The following is a 22,324-nucleotide window of genomic DNA, read 5'->3' on the forward strand; positions in this document are numbered from 1 at the left end:
TACGAAGTGATAATTGGGATAGTTTAATAAAAAGCTCCCGTTTATCGAAAATACGGGTTTTATTGATTTACCGAAACGAATATTGTATCGAAAATGTTGCGCCGGGACCCGCGCAGGACAAACCGTACGCCGGATCGAAAAAGTCGAAACATGGAATATGCTCGGAATATTACAATTAGGTTAGGAAGGAGTTCTCGAAAGAGTTTCGGGTTTCAAAAACGTAATAACGGGTGACGTCGGTTGGTTCCCGTTTTTATAAAATAGATTTTAATTACCCGGAAAAAGATTTTAGAAATTTCATATGATTCTTATAAATCCATAAACCAACATAAAAATAATTGGGAAGATATGACAATTATCTATATTTTATTTTGGACATATAAAAAATTAAAATACTCAATTAATATTATTTTTGAATATTCAAGTACAGATAACACTTAACAATTATCTCACAGAATAGATACTGAACACACATAATAATTATATAATAGCAAAAATAATTACACGATATATCCCGGATATTACATCCTTCCCCCCTTAAAAGGATTCTGTCCTCAGAATCTCTAAGAAAACAAATGAGGGTACTTTTCTCTTATATCACTTTCTAACTCCCAGGTTGACTCTTCAACCTTTGGGTTTCTCCACAATACTCTTACTAACTTTACCACTTTATTTCTCAATACTTTCTCTCTTTTCTCTAGAATCTCTATCGGACTCTCTACATATGATAAATCTGCTTGAAGTTCTATTGGCTCATATTCTATTACATGCCTGGAGTCTGGATTATATTTCTTAAGCATTGATATGTGAAAAATATTGTGATTGTGCTCCATGTGCGGAGGTAACGCCAACTCGTAAGCTACCTTGCCAATACGCTTTAGGATTTCAAAAGGTCCGACATATCTTGAGTTTAGCTTCCCTTTCTTCCCAAACCTCGTTAGTCCTTTCCACGGTGATACTTTCAATAATACCAAGCTTCCTTCTTCAAATTCCATATCTTTTCTTGACTGGTCTGCATATTTCCTTTGACGATCTTGTGCGGCTATTAATCTTTTCTGACTAATTTCAACAACTTCCTTTGTCTGCTGCACCAATTCAGGTCCGAGTATTTTGCGTTCTCCTACTTCGTCCCAATATATTGGAGATCTACACTTGCGTCCATAAAGGCTTCATAAGGTGGCATCCCAATGCTGGCGTGATAACTGTTGTTATAAGCAAACTCTACCAGGGGTAAATGCTCGTCCCAACTTCCTTTGAAATCAATAGCACAAACACGTAGCATGTCCTCGATTGTCTGGATCGTTCTTTCATTTTGGCCATCCGTTTGGGGGTGATAGGCCGTACTCATATTCAATCTTGTTCCCAAATATTCTTAAAAACTCTTCCAAAATCTTGAATTAAATCTTGGATCTCGATCAGATACAATAGACACTGGAACTCCATGACGAACTACGATCTCTTTCAAGTACATATGAACTAACTTGTCGAGCGAAAATCTTTCATTTATAGGCAGAAAATGAGCTGACTTGGTAAGTCTATCTACCATAACCCAAATGGCATCATGATTAGTCCTTGTCCTTGGTAATCCAACTATGAAATCCATGATAATATGTTCCCACTTCCATTCTGGAATCTCCAATGGCTGTAGCAATCCGCTTGGTCTCTGATGCTCTGCTTTAACTCTCTGACAGGTATAGCATTTGTTAATCCATTCCGCAATTTCCCTCTTCATATCTGGCCACCAATAATTCTTCTTTAAATCTCTGTACATTTTGGTACTCCCTGGATGGATGGAATATCTTGAACTATGTGCCTCTTGTAAAATTTTATTTTTCAGTTCCGTTACTGGTGGAATCCAAATTCGTGAAGAAAACCTAAGAATACCTTGATCATCTTGTTGCGTGCATAATTCCTCACCTACCAAACTATTTATATCTTGATCCATTACCTCTTTCTGGCATTTCTTTATTTTCTCCAATCACTCCGGTTGGAAAATCATACCGTACACTTTTGCTTCCTCAGACTTGCAAATTCTAATCTCCAATTCCAATTTTTGAAATTCTTTATATATCTCTTCAGGTACGGATAACACATTTAACCTTTCCTTCTGACTTAACGCATCTGCTACAACGTTCGCCTTACCAGGATGATAATTAATCGAGCAATCATAATCCTTAATCAATTCTAACCATCTCCTTTGTCTCATATTAAGTTCCTTCTGGGTAAATATATATTTCAAACTTTTGTGATCCGTGAAAAGCTCACATTTTTCTCCATACAAATAATGTCTACAAATCTTCAAAGCGAAAACTATAGCTGTTAACTCCAAATCATGAGTAGGGTACTTCTGTTTGTGTGGTTTCAATTGCCTTGACGCATACACAATCACCTTGTCATGCTGCATAAGAACACATCCTAATCCTTTGTAAGAAGCATCGCTATAAATTACGAAATTCCCTTGATCGTCTGGAAGTGACAAAACAAGTGTTGTGATTAATCTCCGCTTCAATTCCTAAAAACTTCCTTTGCACTTGTCATTCCATATAAACTTTTCATTCTTTCGTGTAAGCTTTGTCAATGGTGTTGCAATTCTTGAGAAATTCTGAACGAATCGTCGATAATATCCTGCCAATCCCAAAAAACTTCTTACCTCAGTGGGTGTTCTCGGTCTTTCCCAATTCGTAATTGCCTCGATCTTTGCCGGGTCCACTTTGATCCCTTCGTTACTGACTATGTGTCCTAAGAACTGAACTTCCTGTAGCCAAAACTCGCACTTCGACAATTTAGCATATAACTTCTTTTTCCTTAAAATATCCAAAGTTGTCCTTAAATGTTCCGCATGATCCTCCTCCGTCTTTGAATAGATCAAAATATCGTCTATAAATACTATAACGAACTTGTCCAAATATTCCTTGAAAATTCTGTTCATCAGGTCCATAAACGCTGCTGGGGCGTTGGTCAATCCAAAAGACATCACTAAAAACTCGTAATGTCCATACCTTGTTCTGAAAGCTGTCTTTGGTATATCTTCTGGTTTGATTTTCAGTTGATGATATCATGATCTTAAATCGATTTTGGAGAAATACTTGGCTCCCTTCAATTGGTCAAACAAATCATCAATTCTGGGTAACGGATACTTATTCTTAATCGTCAATTTGTTGAGCTCCCTATAGTCGATGCACAGTCTCATGCTTCCATCCTTCTTCTTGACAAATAATACTGGTACACCCCACGGGGATACGCTGGGTTTAATTACTCCTTTTTCTAACAGCTCTTGCAATTATTTTGCTAATTCTTTCATCTCAACGGGCGCCATTCTATACGGGGCCTTGGATACTGGTTCGGTTCCAGGTGCTAAGTCGATTGCAAATTCAATTTCTCTATCTGGAGGAAGTCCTGGTAACTCGTCGGGAAATACGTCTAGAAATTCCATCACAACTGGAATATCTTCAAGTTTTGCTGGCTCCTGACTTCTGTCGATCACATATGCCATGAAATGCTCACATCCTTGTCATAGTAACTTATTGGCTTGAATAATCGTTAAGAACTTCTTTACTTGTTTCTGACCTTTGAACGTTACTATTCTTTCGTCTGGCGTTTTCACCATTACTTTCTTATTTCGACAATCTATCTGGGCATCATGCTTAGATAACCAATCCATCCCTAATATAACGTCAAATTCTCCTAACTTAAACGGTATCAAATCTATACAAAATTTACTATCAGAAATCTCAATCTCACAATTCGTACAAACTTGGTTAACAATTACACGTTCTTAATTTGCTAATTCCACCGTCATTATTTCATTTAAATACTCAACTGGACAATTTAACTTACTAACAAAATCTTGTGAAACAAACGATCGAGTTGCTCCCGAATCTATTAACACTTTGGCACATAAAGAATTCACATTAAGCGTACCTGCCACGACATCCATATCCTGGATCACATCCTTCACCGACATGTCAAAAACTCTAGCCCTCGGAGTCTCATTCACTGTTGGGGTAGATCCCATAATCCTTAATGCATTACTGACTGGGGCTGATGTCTTGCAATCCCTGGCCATATGTCCTGGATTCCCACATTTAAAGCATGTAAATCCAATGGCTGGAACCTTCACTGCTGGATTCCGGATAGGCTGATCCTTATTCACTGGCTCTCTTGCTGGCTGATTTCGGCACTCCCTCGAGTAGTGCCCTTTCTGGTTGCATTTAAAACATACCACATTCAACTTGTTACAAACTCCTCCATGCTTCTTTCCACATACTTGACAATCTAGAAAAGTTAATCTCAACTGATTCGGCTGATTCACATTAGCTGGACGATTGCCCTGGCCTCCGTCTCCTGCATTTTTTCTCCTGAAATTAAAATTTCTCCCTGGCTGAAACTTGCTCTTCTTAAAATTTGGAAACTTCCCTATTTGTGACTGACCTTCACTTCCCTCAACTTTCTTTTTCTTGCTTTCCTTTTCTTTCTGGAACATCTCACTCTCTGTCTCTGCGATCATAGCTTTCTGTACAACCCCGACATAGGTATCCAATTCAAAAATAGCTACTTTCCCTCTGATCCATGGCTTCAAGCCTTGCTGGAATCTCTTAGCTTTCTTTCTATCAGTATCAACATACGACGGCACATACCTTGACAATTCCTCAAACTTCCCCTCATAATCTGTTACCGACATGTTCCCTTGCTTTAATTCTAAAAACTTCAGCTCCATTTGATCCTGAACAAACTGAGAAAAATACTTTTCTAAAAACAATTCCTTAAACCTTTCCCAAGTAATAAAATCTGTGCTTTCCAATGTCTTCACCATCTCCCACCAATATGTGGCCTCATTCTTCAGATAGTAACTTGCAAATTCAACCTTCTGCTCCTCTTTCACTTTTACCAAGGCAAATGCCTTCTCTATTTCCTTTAACCACACATTTGCTTCAATTGGCTCTAAGGAACCCTTGAATTCTGGTGGGTTTACTACCTGAAAAGTTTTGAAAGTTACTTGGGGATTGGTCTGTCTCTGCTGTTGTTGTGCCAGGTGAACTGTTTGTTGGGCCAAGATTTGAAGAATCTGGGCTATTGCTGGGTCCATGGGTCCTGGGTTCACATTTTGGTTTGTCTCATCTTGGTTGTTATTGTTATTGTTGTTGGTTTCTTTATTCTGGGTGTTGGTGCGGGTATTTCTTCTGGGAGGCATTTTCTGTAAAGAATCAATCAATTTATTTAGCTTTTGAATCAAATCTTTGTATAAAAGAAAAGTTTTGTAAAATAGAAATATCTCTTTTTGAAAACAGTTGTAACTAAGTAAATTGCATGCTTCTTTACAAAATATAAACAGTTATGGAAAACAGGGTACATGGTATCACAGGGTATACTGGTGCAATAAATAAGGTAAAGTAAAACAGGTGCGATAAAGTAAATGACAGTGTTGAAAAAGAAAAGGTACTGATATATAGATCAAAAGTTTTAGGTAGTACAAGCGTAAAGACGCTTCGAAAGTAAAATCAAAAAGGGTACAATAACCTACTCACTAGTCAACATCGCTAGTCTATAAATACAACTCAAAAGTCTACTAATACACACTATACACTACTGTCCATACTACATAACCATAACAACACTGCTCAGCATCTCCATCTCAGAATCTCTAACTCATGGCAAATCTGGACCTCCTATCTCCCCAAGCTCCTCTAGAACCCACTTAGCCTACTCCACTAGGAAATCAGGGGTGATGTCCTCATGTGTAGCCTCAGCAATCCTCACAGCAGCTGTTCTACGAAACGCCTGGAGCCTCTTCCTAAGTCACCTCTCACCACTCCCCATCTCTCTGGTACGTATGATATGCAATAACTCCTGGATTTGACCCTGTAGGAATCGCTGCTCCATAAGGCAAGCCTCAAACTGATGATATGGGACATGATAGGAAGAGAACTGGAAAGGTACTCCTGTGACTGAATGACTAGTAAAGCCTGAATCAGCAGGTGGGGGTCCTCTGACAGGTGGCCTCATGCCTGGAGGTGGAATAGCCTGCAATGGTATGGGCTGCAACACCGGTGGAGGTAGAATAGCCAATGCTGGTGGAATCACAGGACGTGGATCCGATGCTGGTGCTCCAACTGAAGGCTCTGAGTGATCAGCTGATACGGGAATAAAAGAGTCGGCCATCTCTGCTATCTGAAATCATATCATAATATAAGAATCTCGTACCACGACGCAAACTATACTAATACCGGTTATACCATAACACTCAACCTCTCGACGTTCTATCATCCTATACCTTACTTCTAATCCTATCCCTCTACCCATTCCCGTCCACCTAGGCTTGTGTCAGTGACTTATAACCTGTAGCTCTGATACCAAACCCGTGGCGCCCTCCAAACCCGGGTCAGAAGTTTGGGGTCCACACACACACCTTAATTATAACCTGTTTATAACAATAATAAAGATAATAATAATATATGCAGTGACCCTACTTACCAACCACCGCGGACCGCAACAGGTTAAAGTATGCACACAAGCCAAACACACTAATATATTACAAACTGTTCAAATCCCAACTATTTCAAACTCAAACTGAGTATTAAACATTATTACAAACTTTTACAAACTTAAATTATTCCAAAAGAAGCCTACTAGCTCCACTTTCTCAACCTGAACCCCTAGCTCTCACGCTGGACTGGGGATCCTCTTTACCAATTGGTTCCTTTTTAACTGGAAAGAATATAAACAACATCGCACAAATGAGCTAACTAGCTCAGCAAGTCACAATGACAAAACTGAGAATAATGATCATCAGATGAATATGGTTATGATATCAAGTGAACAATGGATTATGATTTAGAATTGGATATTATACTTTTAATTTAAAAACCAAGGTTAGGCTGCTGATCAGTCACACACTAACCCCGGGCAAGGCACACAACATTGCTCTAACTACTGGATCCAAGGCACACATTGGCCTAACTTGACCATTATCTGGTCTGACCACGAATCTGGTCCATAATTTTATAAAAACAATCCAATTCTAACATAATAACAGAATATGCAATAATAAACAATAACCGAAATCATTAACAACAATAAATGTTTAACAATGAAAGGGTTTCAATCCTTGTAAGGATCAATAAGGCAATTTAAAAGCTTGGATGCTGGGTAATGAAAGAATTGGATAACAAAGGAATCAACATTTCAAGGTTTCAAGGATTTGGTCTTTCCAAGTATAAGATACCATGGGTTGAGTATATAATAGTTCATTTCAGTGTTTGGTATTTAGTTTGTATGTATTTGTGGAGTAGTATCGTAGATTTGTGATTCTTATTTGGGTATACAATAATCAATGGATTAGAAAGAATATGATTCATGGCTCAAGAATAATAACTGAAATCAGGATTTAGGTTTCTGTGCTTCAAAGCACTTGCAATATCACAGGATTATCAAGTACTATAATATCTCGAGAAAGTTCAGAACACTTGCCTGATATTAGCTTACTACACTGCACTCGTTTCCAATCACAACCGTCTTACTCTTCAACTATCTGTTTCCCTTTCTTACGTCTTGCCTCTTCTGCTCACATATCATAAGCATCTATCAATAATTTACTCATGGAATTCTATTCAACACATACTTCTATCTACCCTTCGTTTAACCCAAATCCGATTAACGGATTGAAAGTTATGCAATAATCAAGTAAACACCGAATATATAGACCGATAGTCAATTAACAAGTCATATATAGCACATAATACATCACGTAATCAATGATATATTATTTATAAAGAAGTCTCGGGTCATAAATAGGCTTTCTGGTATTTAAAATGATTTTTAAAACATTTTTCGAAATTAAAACGGGTCGTTGGATCAATTTCGGGTTAATAAATAGGGTTCGGTTGGCCCATTCTGGCTTCGAAATAATTTTAGAATAATTCTCGAGCCTTGGAAATAATTTAGAATAATATTTTAAAGCTCGAAACTATTTTTCAGAATTTTTAAATCATTTTTAAATAATTAAATCTAATTAAATAATTAATTAAAATCAATTAATAATTAATTAAATCAATTAATCAATTAATTTGCGAATTAATTGACCAATTAATCAATTATAAATTAACGAAATTAATTAACTAATTAATTTAGATTTATTTGTGAATTAAAAATAATTTTCGGAATTAAAATAATAATTTTTAGAATTTTCAGAATTTAAAAATGAATTTTTATAATAAAAATAAATAGGAAATATGATTTTTAAATATTCTATAAACAGGAATCCTAAATTTGCAAAGTCTGGAAACTTCAGGGACCTAATTACATCGTTTTCAAAAGTCCAGGGACCAAACTACAATTTTTACATCCCGTCGCCGGAAAACACAGAGGTGGCCGGAGAACACGTTCCCGGCGTCCTCACCCCACCAACACCTCCAGATCACATCTACACAACACCAGGAACACAACCATGCAATCAATTCATCCTAATAATCCCTGAGTTGGCCGGAATTTGGCCGTGAAATTTCCCAGTTTCCGGCGAACATCGGAAAACTTCAAAACACAACTCCCTTCTCTACAGACCTCGTTGGTTCATGAAACTTATACGACTAGATTGCAAATTTCACAGAGAACACAACCCACTATAACACAACATCAATCTATCACAGATTAAAAACCCCCCAAATTTCAATTAAGAACATTCATACGGGTTATAAACCCTAATTTTAAAATTCGAAAATCAAACTCAAATTTGAACATGTTATTGAACTCCAAATCAGACGTATGACATATGAAAATCATCAGGAAAACAAGCTCTACAACATGCAATCATCAAATCATACAAACAATCATCCGAACAAAAATTTATATTTTTAATAAAATAAATTCGAAAATAAATAAATTTTTAGAAAAAAAACCTTGATTTCTGCAGTGAAACCAAACTCAGAATCTGATAGAACACTTCAAATCCTTCGTTTTGGTTACTCAAGCTTTGAAAACAGAGATCGGTAACGCCTTCGTTTTGCTGTTTGATTCTTAGAACAGTTTATGTAATTAGGGCTTTTCTCTGAAAATTATATAATTATCTGTCTGCAAATGATTTTGATACGAAATAAAATACGGTAAAAGGCTATTTATATTTACAAAAAATTAGTATCCCGTTGGATCATTCCGGATATAAAACGGTACATTTATTTGTAAAAACTGATCCAAACGGTATCGGTTTTCGGGTTAATTATCCAAATCAGTACAATTTGTACTGCGGTCTTGCTCTCAGTGCCTGGTTACACGTATTACGAAGTGATAATTGGGATAGTTTAATAAAAAGCTCCCGTTTATCGAAAATACGGGTTTTATTGATTTACCGAAACGAATATTGTATCGAAAATGTTGCGCCGGGACCCGCGCAGGACAAACCGTATGCCGGATCGAAAAAGTCGAAACATGGAATATGCTCGGAATATTACAATTCGGTTAGGAAGGAGTTCTCGAAAGAGTTTCGGGTTTCAAAAACGTAATAACGGGTGACGTCGGTTGGTTCCCGTTTTTATAAAATAGATTTTAATTACCCGAATTTTTTTTTTAGAAATTTCATATGATTCTTATAAATCCATAAACCAACATAAAAATAATTAGGAAGATATGACAATTATCTATATTTTATTTTGGACATATAAAAAATTAAAATACTCAATTAATATTATTTTTGAATATTCAAGTACAGATAACACTTAACAATTAGCTCACAGAATAGATACTGAACACACATAATAATTATATAATAGCAAAAATAATTACACGATATATCCCGGATATTACAACAACTTTATTACGTGGTCTCAATATTGCATGAAATATTACATATTTATTGTACTTATATTTTCATTTTTTGTAAAAAAATATTATGTCAACTATCAGAGTAGTTTTCAAAAAAGATGATAAAAATGATGTGAAAAAGAGAGAAAATATAAATTAAAATGTTTGAAAATTAGGTGGGAAAGTTGGCACCGGTTGAAAGTGCGTTATGGGAGATATTCTTGGAAAACCGCGTCAGTTGCTCAATCCTGTAGAATGTATGATACTCATCGACTTGCCTCTACGCCGACCGATCCTAGCTTATTGTAGTGGGGTTATATAAATTACTAAAATGACAACATGATGTACTTCCAGAATAGCCAAGGCACGTCCAAATATATTCAGAATTTATATTGTTACCATAATAGAATGATCCTTCTATTCTTTCTGAGCTTGGCCCAACCATATGCCAAAAGTTGATGTTCCATGTTGTATGCCTAGCTTTGATAGCTAGAACATGATATGGCTTCTCATTAATCCGTGAGCTAGCCTGTGATTTGAGCGTAAATAATCATCTATATAATATTAGATTAATCTTAAACTTTATTAGTTTATTTCCAGTTTATTTTAAATAAATGTTTTATTTCAAGTTTGTTGAGTTAGTCAAATAATCAGTGGAGTGTTTTTAGGATCGTGAGGTGGTGGAGATTTGCCAGGAAGTCTGTTAGCTCCTAATTTTTAGGTGCATATTGCTCTTGTATTTTCGTTAAAAAACTTTGTATATTTCCATTCTGAATAACCAAGTTGTTATAGAAGACTTGTGTGTATCTCTGAGTACATGTGTTTTTGTTCTTATAATTCACAAACAACTATACTATACATATATATATATATATGTCTGTTGATCGTGACAAGAAGTGGTATCAGAGCGAGGTTCGTAAGGTGAGCAGAACAGTACATGTCAAAGATAACAATGATGGAGTCAAGTAAAGGCAAAGGAGGATCAATGGGGCTGACTTATCCAACGCTGTCCAAAACCAATTATACCATCTGGGTGTTAAAGATGAAGGTTATGACGCAAGCTCATGGAGTGTGGGAGGTCGTGGAGCAAAGTGATCCAAAAGCCAACGTTGAAGACAGAACGAATAAGATTCCTCTGGCTAAGATCTATCAGGGTGTACCTGAAGAGATTTTACTGTCATTCACGGAGAAGAAACAAGCCAAGGATGCCTGGGAGGCAATTAAAACCATGTACCAAGGTGCAGAGAAGGTTAAGAGCGCAAAAATTCAAACACTGAAGGCGGAGTTTGAATCACTGGCTATGAAAGAAAGCGATCAATTAGATGATTTCTGGTTGAAACTGAATGGGATTGTCATAAATATTAGGGCTCTTGGAGAAGAGATGAAGGAGGCGTATGTGGTCAAGAAATTATTGCGTGCAGTTCCCTCAAAGTTCTTGCAGATCGCATCGACCATAGAACAGTTTGGGAATTTGGATACGATGACGGTGGAGGAAACTGTGGGATCGCTTAAAGCCCACGAAGAAAGAATGAGGGGCCAGAGTGATGGGTCAGCTGGACAATTATTACTCACTAAGGAGGAGTGGTCCAAAAGAGAAAATGGAGAAGTAAAATTGTTGTTGACAAGGGAAGAGTGGTTGAAACGAATGAAGGGAGGAAGGAATGAAGGCAGCTCAAACTACAAAGGGAGAGGAGTTCGTGACAAAAGCAAAGTTCGATGTTTTAATTGCCAGCTGCTGGGGCACTTCGTAGCTGAGTGTAGGAGACCATGCCGGGCGAAGGAGGCACATCAGGAGGTTCGTCTAGCTAAGTTTGAAGAGGATGAACCAGCTCTCCTACTGGCAAATCATGTGAAAACAGAGTTTGAGATGGTTTTGTTAAATGAAAGGAACATAAGTCCAAAACTGAACATTGACAACAAAGGAAATCAAACTGAGTCAAACGTTTGGTATTTAGATAATGGAGCAAGCAGCCATATGACAGGAATAAAATCGAAGCTTTGTGAATTGGATGAATTAGTCACGGGCCGTGTCAAGTTTGGTGATGGTTCTGCAGTTGAGATAAAAGGAAGGGGTTCAATGATCATAAAATGTAAGAATGGGGAGGAGAGAATGATACGCAATGTTTATTTTATACCAACACTACACAGTAACATACTGAGCTTGGGACAACTGGATGAAGAAGGAAACAAGGTAGTGATGAACAACAACCATTTGTGGGTCTATGAAAAGCAAGGCAAATTGCTGATGAAGGTGAAAAGGTCATTCAATAGGCTGTACAAAATCATACTCGAAACCGTGGAGCATAACTGTCTATTGTCAAAGTCTGATGAACTATCTCGGTTCTGGCATGTAAGATTGGGTCACGTTAATTTCAAGTCTACGGCATTAATGCATAAAGAAAACATGGTACGTGGGGTTCCTGGTATTCAAGAGGTTAAGGAAGTTTGCTCTGGTTGCTTGATGTCAAAACAGACGAGGAAACCTTTTCCGTCCAAGGCAAACTACACCGCTGCAAGGGCATTGAAATTGATACATGGTGATTTGTGTGGACCAATCGAACCAGCTACAATGGGAGGTAATAAATACTTTCTTCTGTTATTAGATGACTTAAGTAGATATATGTGGATATATTTTCTCAAGAGTAAAGATGAAGCATTTGGTATGTTCAAGCGGTTTCGAGCACTTGTGGAAAATGGTTCAGAAAAGAGGATAAAGGTGCTCAGGACTGATAGGGGAGGTGAGTTCAATTCTAAAGAATTCACATCATATTGTGAGGAAAACTGTATTGAAAGACATTACACAGCTCCTTATACTCCACAACAAAAAGGTGTCGTGGAGCGAAGGAATCGAACTATTATTGAAATGGCTCGGAGCTGTCTGAAAGACAAGAAAATGCCTCGGGAATTATGGGGTGAAGCTGTACGACATTCAGTGTATCTACTAAATCGCTTGCCCACTCGAGCTCTATCAACTAAAACTCCACATGAGGTTTGGAAGGGAAGCAAGCCTAATATTGATCATGTACGTGTCTTTGGATGCATCGCACATATGAAGGTTCCAAAAGTTTTCACGAAGAAGATAGATGATCGTATCTTAAAAGTGATTAACCTGGGCAGAGAACAGGATACCAAGGCATAGAGGCTTTATGATCCAACAGAGGGGCGTATACACATAAGTCAAGATGTGGAGTTTGAAGAAATGAAAGGTTGGTCATGGGATTTTTCTGAAGTAAATAAAGACAAAGATCACAGCCATTTTTCAGTTCCAGATGTTGAGAACTCAGCTGAAGGTGACAATCAGGCTGAAGATAACGGAGAGAACAATCAAAGTGGGGGAGAGGATCAGGAGTCAAGGGGAGATGATCAGAATGCACCACCAGACTCACCAACACCGTTGTTGGATCCTGAAAACTATGATGATAGCTATGAACCGAGACGTATCAGGAGAATCAGTGATATCTATGAGGCCCTTGATATGAAGGATGAACTGATGCTCATGGGGATAGAAGAACCTGAGAACTACAGTCAAGCAAAGGGAAGTCGAGAGTGGAGACAGGAGATGAACAGAGAAATAGAGTCTATTGAAAAAAATGAAACTTGGATGTTAACAAATTACCGGAAGGACATAAGGTGATTGGCTTGAAGTGGATCTACAAACTAAAAAGGGATGCTAATGGGAAAATAATCAAGCACAAGGCACGACTAGTGGCAAAGGGATATGTACAGGAGAAAGGAGTTGATTTCGACTAAATCTTTGCACCAGTAACTCGCTTGGAGACAGTTAGACTGTTACTTGCATTGGCAGCGAAAAAGGGTTGGCAAGTGCACCACTTAGATGTCAAAATGGCATTCTTGAATGGGGAAATTAGTGAGGAGGTCTATGTCTCTCAACCTGAAGGATATGGAAAGAAAGGAGAAGAGGGACTGGTGTATCGCTTACTGAAGGCTTTGTATGGTTTAAGGCAGGCTCCTCGCGCCTGGTACACCAAACTTAACAAGTGTCTTGAGAAGTTGGGTTTTAAATGCTGTGCATATGAACACGCTGTGTATGTAAAGAAAGACGGAAATGGATTTTTAATTGTTGGAGTGTACATGGATGACTTACTGATTACCGGCACAGACATAAAACTCATCGAGGAATTCAAAGAACAGATGAACCACAACTTCGAGATGAGTGACATGGGTTTGCGGTCTTACTATCTGGGTATTGAAGTAAAGCAAGGAAGAGGCTACATCGAATTAAGACAAACTGGCTATGCCAAGAAAATGCTCAAAAAGGCTGGTATGGCAAGCTGCAACTCGTCAAAATTCCCGATGGATCCTAAAGAACAGATAACCAAAGATGAACATAGAAAGCTGGTTGATTCAACGCAGTACAAAAGCTTGGTGGGGTGTCTTTGATACCTGGTTCATACCAGGCCAGATGTCGCTTATTCTTTAGGCATTGTGAGTCGTTATATGGAGCTTCCAACTAAAATGCATCTAAATGCTGTGAAAAAAATTCTTCGATATGTCAAAGGAACTTTAGACTATGGACTTGTGTACTCTAAGAATGGTGGGAACAACATTCTAAGTGGATGCTCTGATAGTAATCTGGCTGGAGACTATGATGATCGAAGGAGTACTGGAGGTCTTGTGTTTTATCTAAACGACAGTGTTATTACATGGATGTCCCAGAAACAGAAGTGTGTAGCATTGGCTTCCTGCGAGGCTGAATATATGGCTGCAACTGCTACTGCGTGCCAAAGTATTTGGCTGTGAAATGTACTAAGCCAAATAACAGGTGAAGCTGTGAGTCCAGTGATCATATACGTTAATAACAAGTCGGCCATCAACCTTGCAAAGAACCTGGTGTTCCATGGTCGCAGCAAGCATATCGATGTACGCTTTCATTTCATCAGGGAATGTATCGAACGTGGGGAGATAGAGATTAAGTACATAGCAAGTGATTTCCAGCGAGCTAATATCATGACGAAAGCACTGTGCGTGACCAAGTTTGAGAAGATGAGGAAGATTCTGGGTGTTCGTGAGCTAGCATGATGGAGTTTAAGAATAAGGGGGAGATTATTGGATTAATCTTAAACTTTATTAGTTTATTCCAGTTTATTCTAAATAAATGTTTTATTTCAAGTTTGTTGAGTTAGTCAAATAATCAGTGGAGTGTTTTTAGGATCGTGAGGTGATGGAGATTTGCCAGAAAGTCAGTATCTGTTAGCTCCTAATTTTTAGGTGCATATTGCTGTTGTATTTTCGTTAAAAAGCTTTGTATATTTCCATTCTGAATAACCAAGTTGTTATAGCAGACTTGTGCATATCTCTGAGTACATGTGTTCTTGTTCTTATAATTCACAAACAACTATACTATACATATATATCTGTCTGTTGATCGTGACAAGACATAAATGGTTGATTTTAACTTTAAAAAAAATTCAACTGCACATCAAACCCCATTCAGGCCATTTCATATCAAATCTAGCGATGATTCAACTCGTATCTTCACAACCAGTGACCAAAAGACTTTATTGACAATTCTCCACTTGCCAGCTACCACTACACACACACACACTTAAACATACATTAGTAATCGAATATATACTGACGTGTCACTTACATTGTAATGTGAAATGGTTATATTAGGAGTCTGTGACCCACAAAGTCTAAAAACTTGGCTCTTCCTTCCAGGCCCTCTAAACATTTTCTCATTCCGATCTTATGCTAAACGCAAACAATTAAATCTTAAACACGGGAACTTAGTCTTTTATTTATATACATCTTCTTTCGGCTCCATAATATTCAAACTCAATCAAATTTATCAAACCCTAGCTTGCTAGTGTTCTTCCACTCCTCCAAGAGATTATATCTTATCGAAATTGGCTCTGCTTTCCAAAACCTCTGGTTTGTAGTGCAAGATGCACAAAGAAGGTGTTGAACATACGTTCATCACATGTGTACAAAGCGGCGGAGATGACGATGCCAGAGATTATGATTATGATTATGCTCTTACTACATCCGAGCAAGGGCGGAGGCAGGAAAAAGGAAAATAAAACACCATGGGCTATTAAATAAATGGAGATCATAATATATAAACTACTTACGCAGCGGCATAAACTAACAGCCTTAAACCAACAAATTAGTATATTGTACATAGACCATACCAGCATTAGTACATGGGGATCAGGTGCTTTGTACCTGTAAAAAATAGCATGAAAATCATGTTCAGAGAATCAAAACTGCAGAAAACTGTACTGAAATTATAAAATTCAGAAAAGTAAATGAAATAGCCACTCCTAATACGTGGGAACAAATTGAATTTTAAGAAATCTTACATGTCATTTGAGTTACAAACTTTGATTCTTCATAGAATAAAACTTATCTATTATGGAATTTGTTTCTATATCTTCAACAAGTTCTTGCTCAATATTAATCATCATAGAATCTGCCAAGAACTCCTTCTCCATTTTATTGTGTAGAGCAGTTTTAATAAGTTTCACAGTTGAGAAACACCTTTCGACAGTGGCGGTAGAAACCGGTAATGTCAAAACAAGCTAAATCAACCGATCAATCAAATTATAATGTCGCAACTTGTTTGTTTCAACTAATCCGTGACACAATTCATTGATAGTAATCATATTTTGAAAGCTCGTATGATGAATTACATCAAGTTTATAATGCTCGTACGATGAAATCTATGGTGTTGTGTTTGTGACCCATATTTTTTCTTGGATACTCTACTAATTTAGATTTATATGGACCCATTTTGATATAAGTTCGTCTAATTTCATCTTCCATATAGGAATCCGAATTCCAGGATCTCATTCAAGAGTATTAATATCAATTTCAACTCTTCAAGATTTTAAAGCCGGTTCTTCATTTTCAATTTCCTCAATCTCAACCCTAGTTGCATTTTCTTCAATATCAATATTAGATGGGGATTTTACCTCATTGGTAGTACTCGAAGAAGGTCCACTTGATTTGAAAAATGACAACAATGTTTTCTCCTTTCCCCCCTTGATTTTCCATATGATTTCCCTGTAACTCTCTAAACTTGTAAAAGAGAGATGCAGGAGATTAAACAAAAACCTAATTGAGGAGAGTAAAAGTGAATAAGAAAACAATTGATTTCATTACCTCCTCTTGAATCTGTGTTCAATTCATTGCCCTTTTCCTTTTTTAGTTCGTGTGTTTCGCTCTATTTTTTTCAAGTCAGTAAGCCACGCCCTGTACATGTATGTTTGTTCTATATTTTTCTATCCCAAATAATTATATATAGGTTGGGCTAAGTCTTAAAATTTTGGGCTTGGTAATATAAAATTCTAGAATTTTTTCCCCCTAGGCCGAAGCCCACCATAGCCTCAGTTGTGCCTCTGCCCCTGCATTCGAGGGCGACGACGATAATGACGGTTATTAGGATTATGCCCCCGTAACATAAGCTTTTAGGGAGAGTATGGTATCTAACAACTCACTTATATATGTACTTGATAAATAATTAATGCAATGGTGTATGTACCCAACTTAGTTTCTTGAGTTGAAATTATAGATAAAAGTAGTGTTTTTTGTATGCTACAGTCTACATGTACTGAGTCGTGTATCGAATTAATCTAATGTTCCGAAGTAAAATTTTGTAGGGAGAAAATAATATATATAAGTTAGTTACTCACATGGAAAATGATCAGTAAGGAGGCTGCATTCAATGAGATTTCTATTAACAAATTGATCAACATAACATTATAATTTATACATTTTATGTGCACGTTTATTCGCCTCATCATAATTCATCTATAATTATATCTATACATGTGAAATCTGGAACAATGAACAAATCATTATTACAGGATTCTAATGAATTTGTATTTACTATATATATAAGTATCCGAACAAAGTTGATTAATTTTAGGATGCCGACTTGCTTCGTAGTAATGGAATTAATTGACTCTTCTAAAATCTTTAGAATGCAAGTTAATGGGGCAGAGATAGGGGAATATCATAAATATAAAAATATGAGAATTCGGGTTCCGGGAACACAACATATAGAAATAAAAAATTCACATATATTTCATGTTAAACATATTAAGATCTATTAACAAATTCAAACATTTTAATTTTTTTATGAATTAAATACATAATTTATTAATCGAAAACACAAAAATACAAGTAAAATATTTCAATATATACAAAATGAATATAAGCATGAATACATTTGTAATAATAAATAGACATGTATACTCCCACTGCAACAAAAACAACTAAAAGTGAATGCACTATTCCAGTTACTTTTATACTTAAAATGACCATTTCTCATCGTTTTTAACGTAAAAATGACCTGAAATCTACGGTCACTTTCAAGGTCGTCGAAAATAGAAATCAGGTCGCGATAAGAAAACATTTATGACTATGTATGGTCGCATTTGGAAAGTCTAATTATGACCGAAAATAGTCAAATCTCTATTTCTAATTTGAAATTTCATTTCAAATTTAATTTCCCGCCTAGGAAAACAAAAGTAACAAACTTCAGTCACCTTTTTATCAATAATGTTACAAGCTTCAAATTTTAGACAAAATGCAAATAATACTACAAGATTATAAGAAACTTGATTAAAAATAAAAAAACTAAAACATTCTTATTAGAATCCATATATTTTCATAAAAAATAATACAAGATCTATATAAATTATATATCATAGAGACTAATGTTGTCCATAAACAACACTGCAAAATTTACATAAAGATTCTACCAAAATGAGAAACTATTTGTTCCAGAGTATCCAAGATAAAGTAATGATAAGTGGATTTTATATCCACTTGGAACACTTTATTACAAGCTTAAATTGGTGTTTTGGACTCAAGTTGTTGGTATTTTGATGTGTTTTGTGTTATTGCATTTCAGGTATCAGTTATATGAAGAAAAGAGCTTTTAAAGGAAATATAATGAAAATTGATCAGAATTGGAAGCCAAGACCATTGTCAAGTTGTAGAGAATCTCGTTAGCTTCGTGTGGGCAGTTGAATCGCCTAATTCTGACAAGTAGAACTCAAGTTATGACCAAAACAAGATTCATCAGAAATTTTCCAGTCAGCAGAGCTTAGCGCCCGCTCAGGAGAGCTGAGCGGCCGCTCAGGGCGCGGCTGGTCGCTGATTTCGCTGAAAAAACCTTTTTTAAGTGGAATTTGACGATTTTAAGGGTCCAGGTCCAATAGGGGCGTATATATACTTAAAAAAAAGGGATTTCATCATCCGGGAAGATTGGGATACCAAGGAGAAGACCTAGAAGCACAGAACAACTCCTAAAAAGAAGATCTTGTTTTTAACTTGTGATTCTTTGAATTGGTTGTAACTTTGGATGCTCGTTTTCGTTCTTGTTGAACCTAGATCTCGTTTATTCGTACTTTAATTATTATTTAGTTTATTAAGACCTTGTTTTATACCATGCTTTCATTGGAACCCATGGTGACGAAGAGTTCAATTATGGGCTAATCGTTGTCATGGGGTTCTAGCGGAATTACTTATGGATTTCTATAGTTAATTGTTTCGATATCTTGGTGTGTGGTTGTTGATTGATATCCTAGTATTGGTTGTGCTTATTCGTCTTATGTGCGTAGCTAACATATAAGATAGCGTGTTAATCTCTATTGAAGCGACAGTGAATATAGAGGTTTAGAACTTGCCATACTAGCATAGGTTCATGTATTTGTTATGCATGATTCGTAGGTAACTCTAACCGTTTTACTTGCCCTATGTAATCATTATGGATAACTTATGCTTAAACCGTTATGTTGTCAAATTCTATAGACATATAGGGTCTCAATATATTTAGTGCCTATTCAGCTTCTATCTCTTTTGTGGATGTCTGGTAGAATGGTACTCGTGCAACGAAAGTTGGCCTTTATCAGTTTTGTGTTATCTGATTAATGTCATCACCATCACATGCTAAGGTTAAGAACAATAAGGCTATTGAATGAAGTAGTAATGAAGTTAGAATCCCATATTTGTCATATAGAGTAATTCAACCATTATTGTTCTCTTAGTTAATGTTATTTAGTATAATCTCTTAGTTTAATAAAAACCCAATTTGTTATTTGTCTTAGCATTGAGCGATAACCATACATTGTTGCATAGGTGCATAAATTGAACTTAACCTAAACCAGTCTCTCTGGGAACGAATCTGATTTATATCTTATACTACTTGCGAACGTGTATACTTGCGTGAATATTAGCGCGTGTTTTCGCCCTAAAAAGTTTTTGGCGCCGCTGCCGGGGACTCGGTGTTAATTTTTAGTTTATGTGCTTATCATCAGTGGTCGTTAAAGTTCACTGACTCGGATTCTTTTACTTTCACGGTTTATTTGTTTGTGTTTCGGGTACTCATTATAATGGGAGATCCTGCAGCACGAACGAAAGCCTTGATGGATTTTTCTCAACACAAGATCAATGACATTCAATCTAGCATTGTCAGGCCAGCTATCATAGCTAATACTTTTGAGATCAAGCCTGGCATAATTCCATGGGTGCAGAATTCAGTCCAGTCTAGGGGTTCTCCAATGGAAGATCCCAATACGCATATTAGGGATTTCATAGAGATCTGCGAAACCTTTAGGTTCAATGGTGTTTCTGAAGATGCTATTAAGCTGAGACTTTTCCCATTCTCTCTGAGGGACAAGGCTAAGAGCTGGTTACACTCTCTACCAGCTGGTTCGATTATTACTTGGGAAGATCTTGCTCAGAAGTTTCTTACTAAATTCTTCCCTATGGCGAATACATCTGCAATCAGGAATGCTCTTACTCAATTTGCGCAGCAATCAGGAGAATCTTTATATGAAGCTTAGGAGCGCTACAAGGAGATGCTTAGGAAGTGTCCTCATCATGGAATACCTGATTGGATGATCATCACTTATTTTTACAATGGGTTGGGAGCACAGTCCAGACCCATGCTCGATGCAGCATTAGGCCGAGTATTATGGGTAAAGAGCTATAAGGAAGCTTATGATCTAATTGAACTGATGGCTGCTAATGAATATCAGTATCCAACCCAGAGATATCCACATGGCAAGATAGCAGGAGTTCTTGAAGTGGATACAGCTACGACTATCACTGCCCAAATAAAGGCGTTGTCTATGAAGATCGATTCTCTGGCTAACTATGGTGTTAAGCAGATAATTAGTGTTTGTGAGCTGTGTGCAGGTTCGCAAGCGACGGAATAATGCGCTATATCTATTGACTCAGCTCAGTTTGTGAGCAACTTTCAGAGATCGCAGCAACCAGTTCCAGACACTTATCATCCTAACAACTGGAATCATCCTAACTTCAGCTGGAACAACAATCAGAATGCGATGCAACAGCCATTCCAGCAGTTTGGAAATAAGTTGTTCAACCCTCCTGGTTTTCAGCAACAACTCCAACTTTAACAACAAACTCATGTTGCAGGTCTATCTTCGAATGAAAAATCTGAATTGGAGGAGTTGAGGCTTATGTGAAAAAACCAGGTTCTTATATGCCAAAGCCAGGCTGTTTCTATCAAGACTCTGGAGAACCAAATAGGGCAAATTGCTAATGCCTTATTGAATCGACCATCAGGAATGCTTCCTAGTGATACAGGAGCCAATCCAGGCAAGAGGGAAGTTGAAGAACAGGTGAACGCCATCACCTTAAGGTCTGGAAAGGTCACAAGCCCCCAAGTTCAGCAAGACGAAGAGCGTGAAAAATATCAAGTTTCAGAAAATGCAGTTGTGGCTGAAGAAGGTTTTGCAGAAGGAAGCAGAGGTGGAACCAAGGAAGACTACTGTGGAACACACTCCTCCTGAGGGTAATACAGGGGAGAAATAGATCTATCCTCCACCTTCTTTTCCTAAGAGGCTACAGAAGAAAAAGCTATATAAGCAGTTTGAGAAGTTTTTGGAGGTGTTCAAGAAACTTCATATCAACATACCTTTCGCTGAAGCTCTTGAACAGATGCCTAGTTATGCGAGGTTTGTGAAAGGTATTCTCTCTCGGAAAGTGAAGCTCGATGACTTAGAGACCATTGCTCTAATGGAGGAATGCAGTGCTATGCTGCAACAGAAGTTGCCTCCGAAGCTTAAAGATCCTGGAAGCTTCACTATTCCTTGCACCATCGGAAACTTGTCGTTCGACAAGTGTTTATGTGATTTAGGAGCTAGCATCAATCTGATGCCCTTATCTATCTTCAAGAAGCTTGGTCTACCTGATCCGAAACCAACATACATGTCATTGTAACTAGCTGACCGTTCCATCGCTTATCCACGAGGTATAGTGGAGGATGTCTTGGTCAAGGTGGATGAACTCATCTTTCCTGCTGACTTTGTAATTCTTGATTTCGAGGAAGATAAGAAGATTCCCATTATCTTGGGAAGACCATTCTTGGCTACAGGCCGAACTATGATCAATGTACAAAAAGGAGAGCTTTCGATGAAGGTTTACGATCAAAAGGTCACTTTTAATATGTTCAAGGAAATAAAGTTACCCACAGCTAAAGAGGAGTGCTTTAAAGTAGAGTGGGTCGACTCTGTAGTAAATTCAGAGCTTG

General features: G+C 37.2%; 1 long non-coding RNA gene and 1 other non-coding gene across 2 annotated transcripts; both read right to left on the minus strand.

Moving 5' to 3' along the window:
- Nucleotides 1–15,422: 15,422 nt before the first annotated feature.
- On the minus strand, nucleotides 15,423–17,007 carry LOC141717295 (uncharacterized). Its single transcript, XR_012573572.1, has 3 exons — nucleotides 16,918–17,007; nucleotides 16,728–16,828; nucleotides 15,423–15,978 (listed from the first exon to the last, which is right to left on the minus strand). It is a non-coding gene; the product is annotated as an uncharacterized LOC141717295 (long non-coding RNA).
- A 3,539-nt stretch (nucleotides 17,008–20,546) lies between these two features.
- LOC141722940 (small nucleolar RNA R71) lies at nucleotides 20,547–20,653 on the minus strand. The gene has a single exon (XR_012575939.1). It is a non-coding gene; the product is annotated as a small nucleolar RNA R71 (small nucleolar RNA).
- Between the last annotated feature and the right edge of the window lie 1,671 nt (nucleotides 20,654–22,324).

This window comes from Apium graveolens, chromosome 4, assembly GCF_009905375.1.
Source record: "Apium graveolens cultivar Ventura chromosome 4, ASM990537v1, whole genome shotgun sequence".
In the NCBI taxonomy this organism is placed as follows: Eukaryota; Viridiplantae; Streptophyta; class Magnoliopsida; order Apiales; family Apiaceae; genus Apium; species Apium graveolens.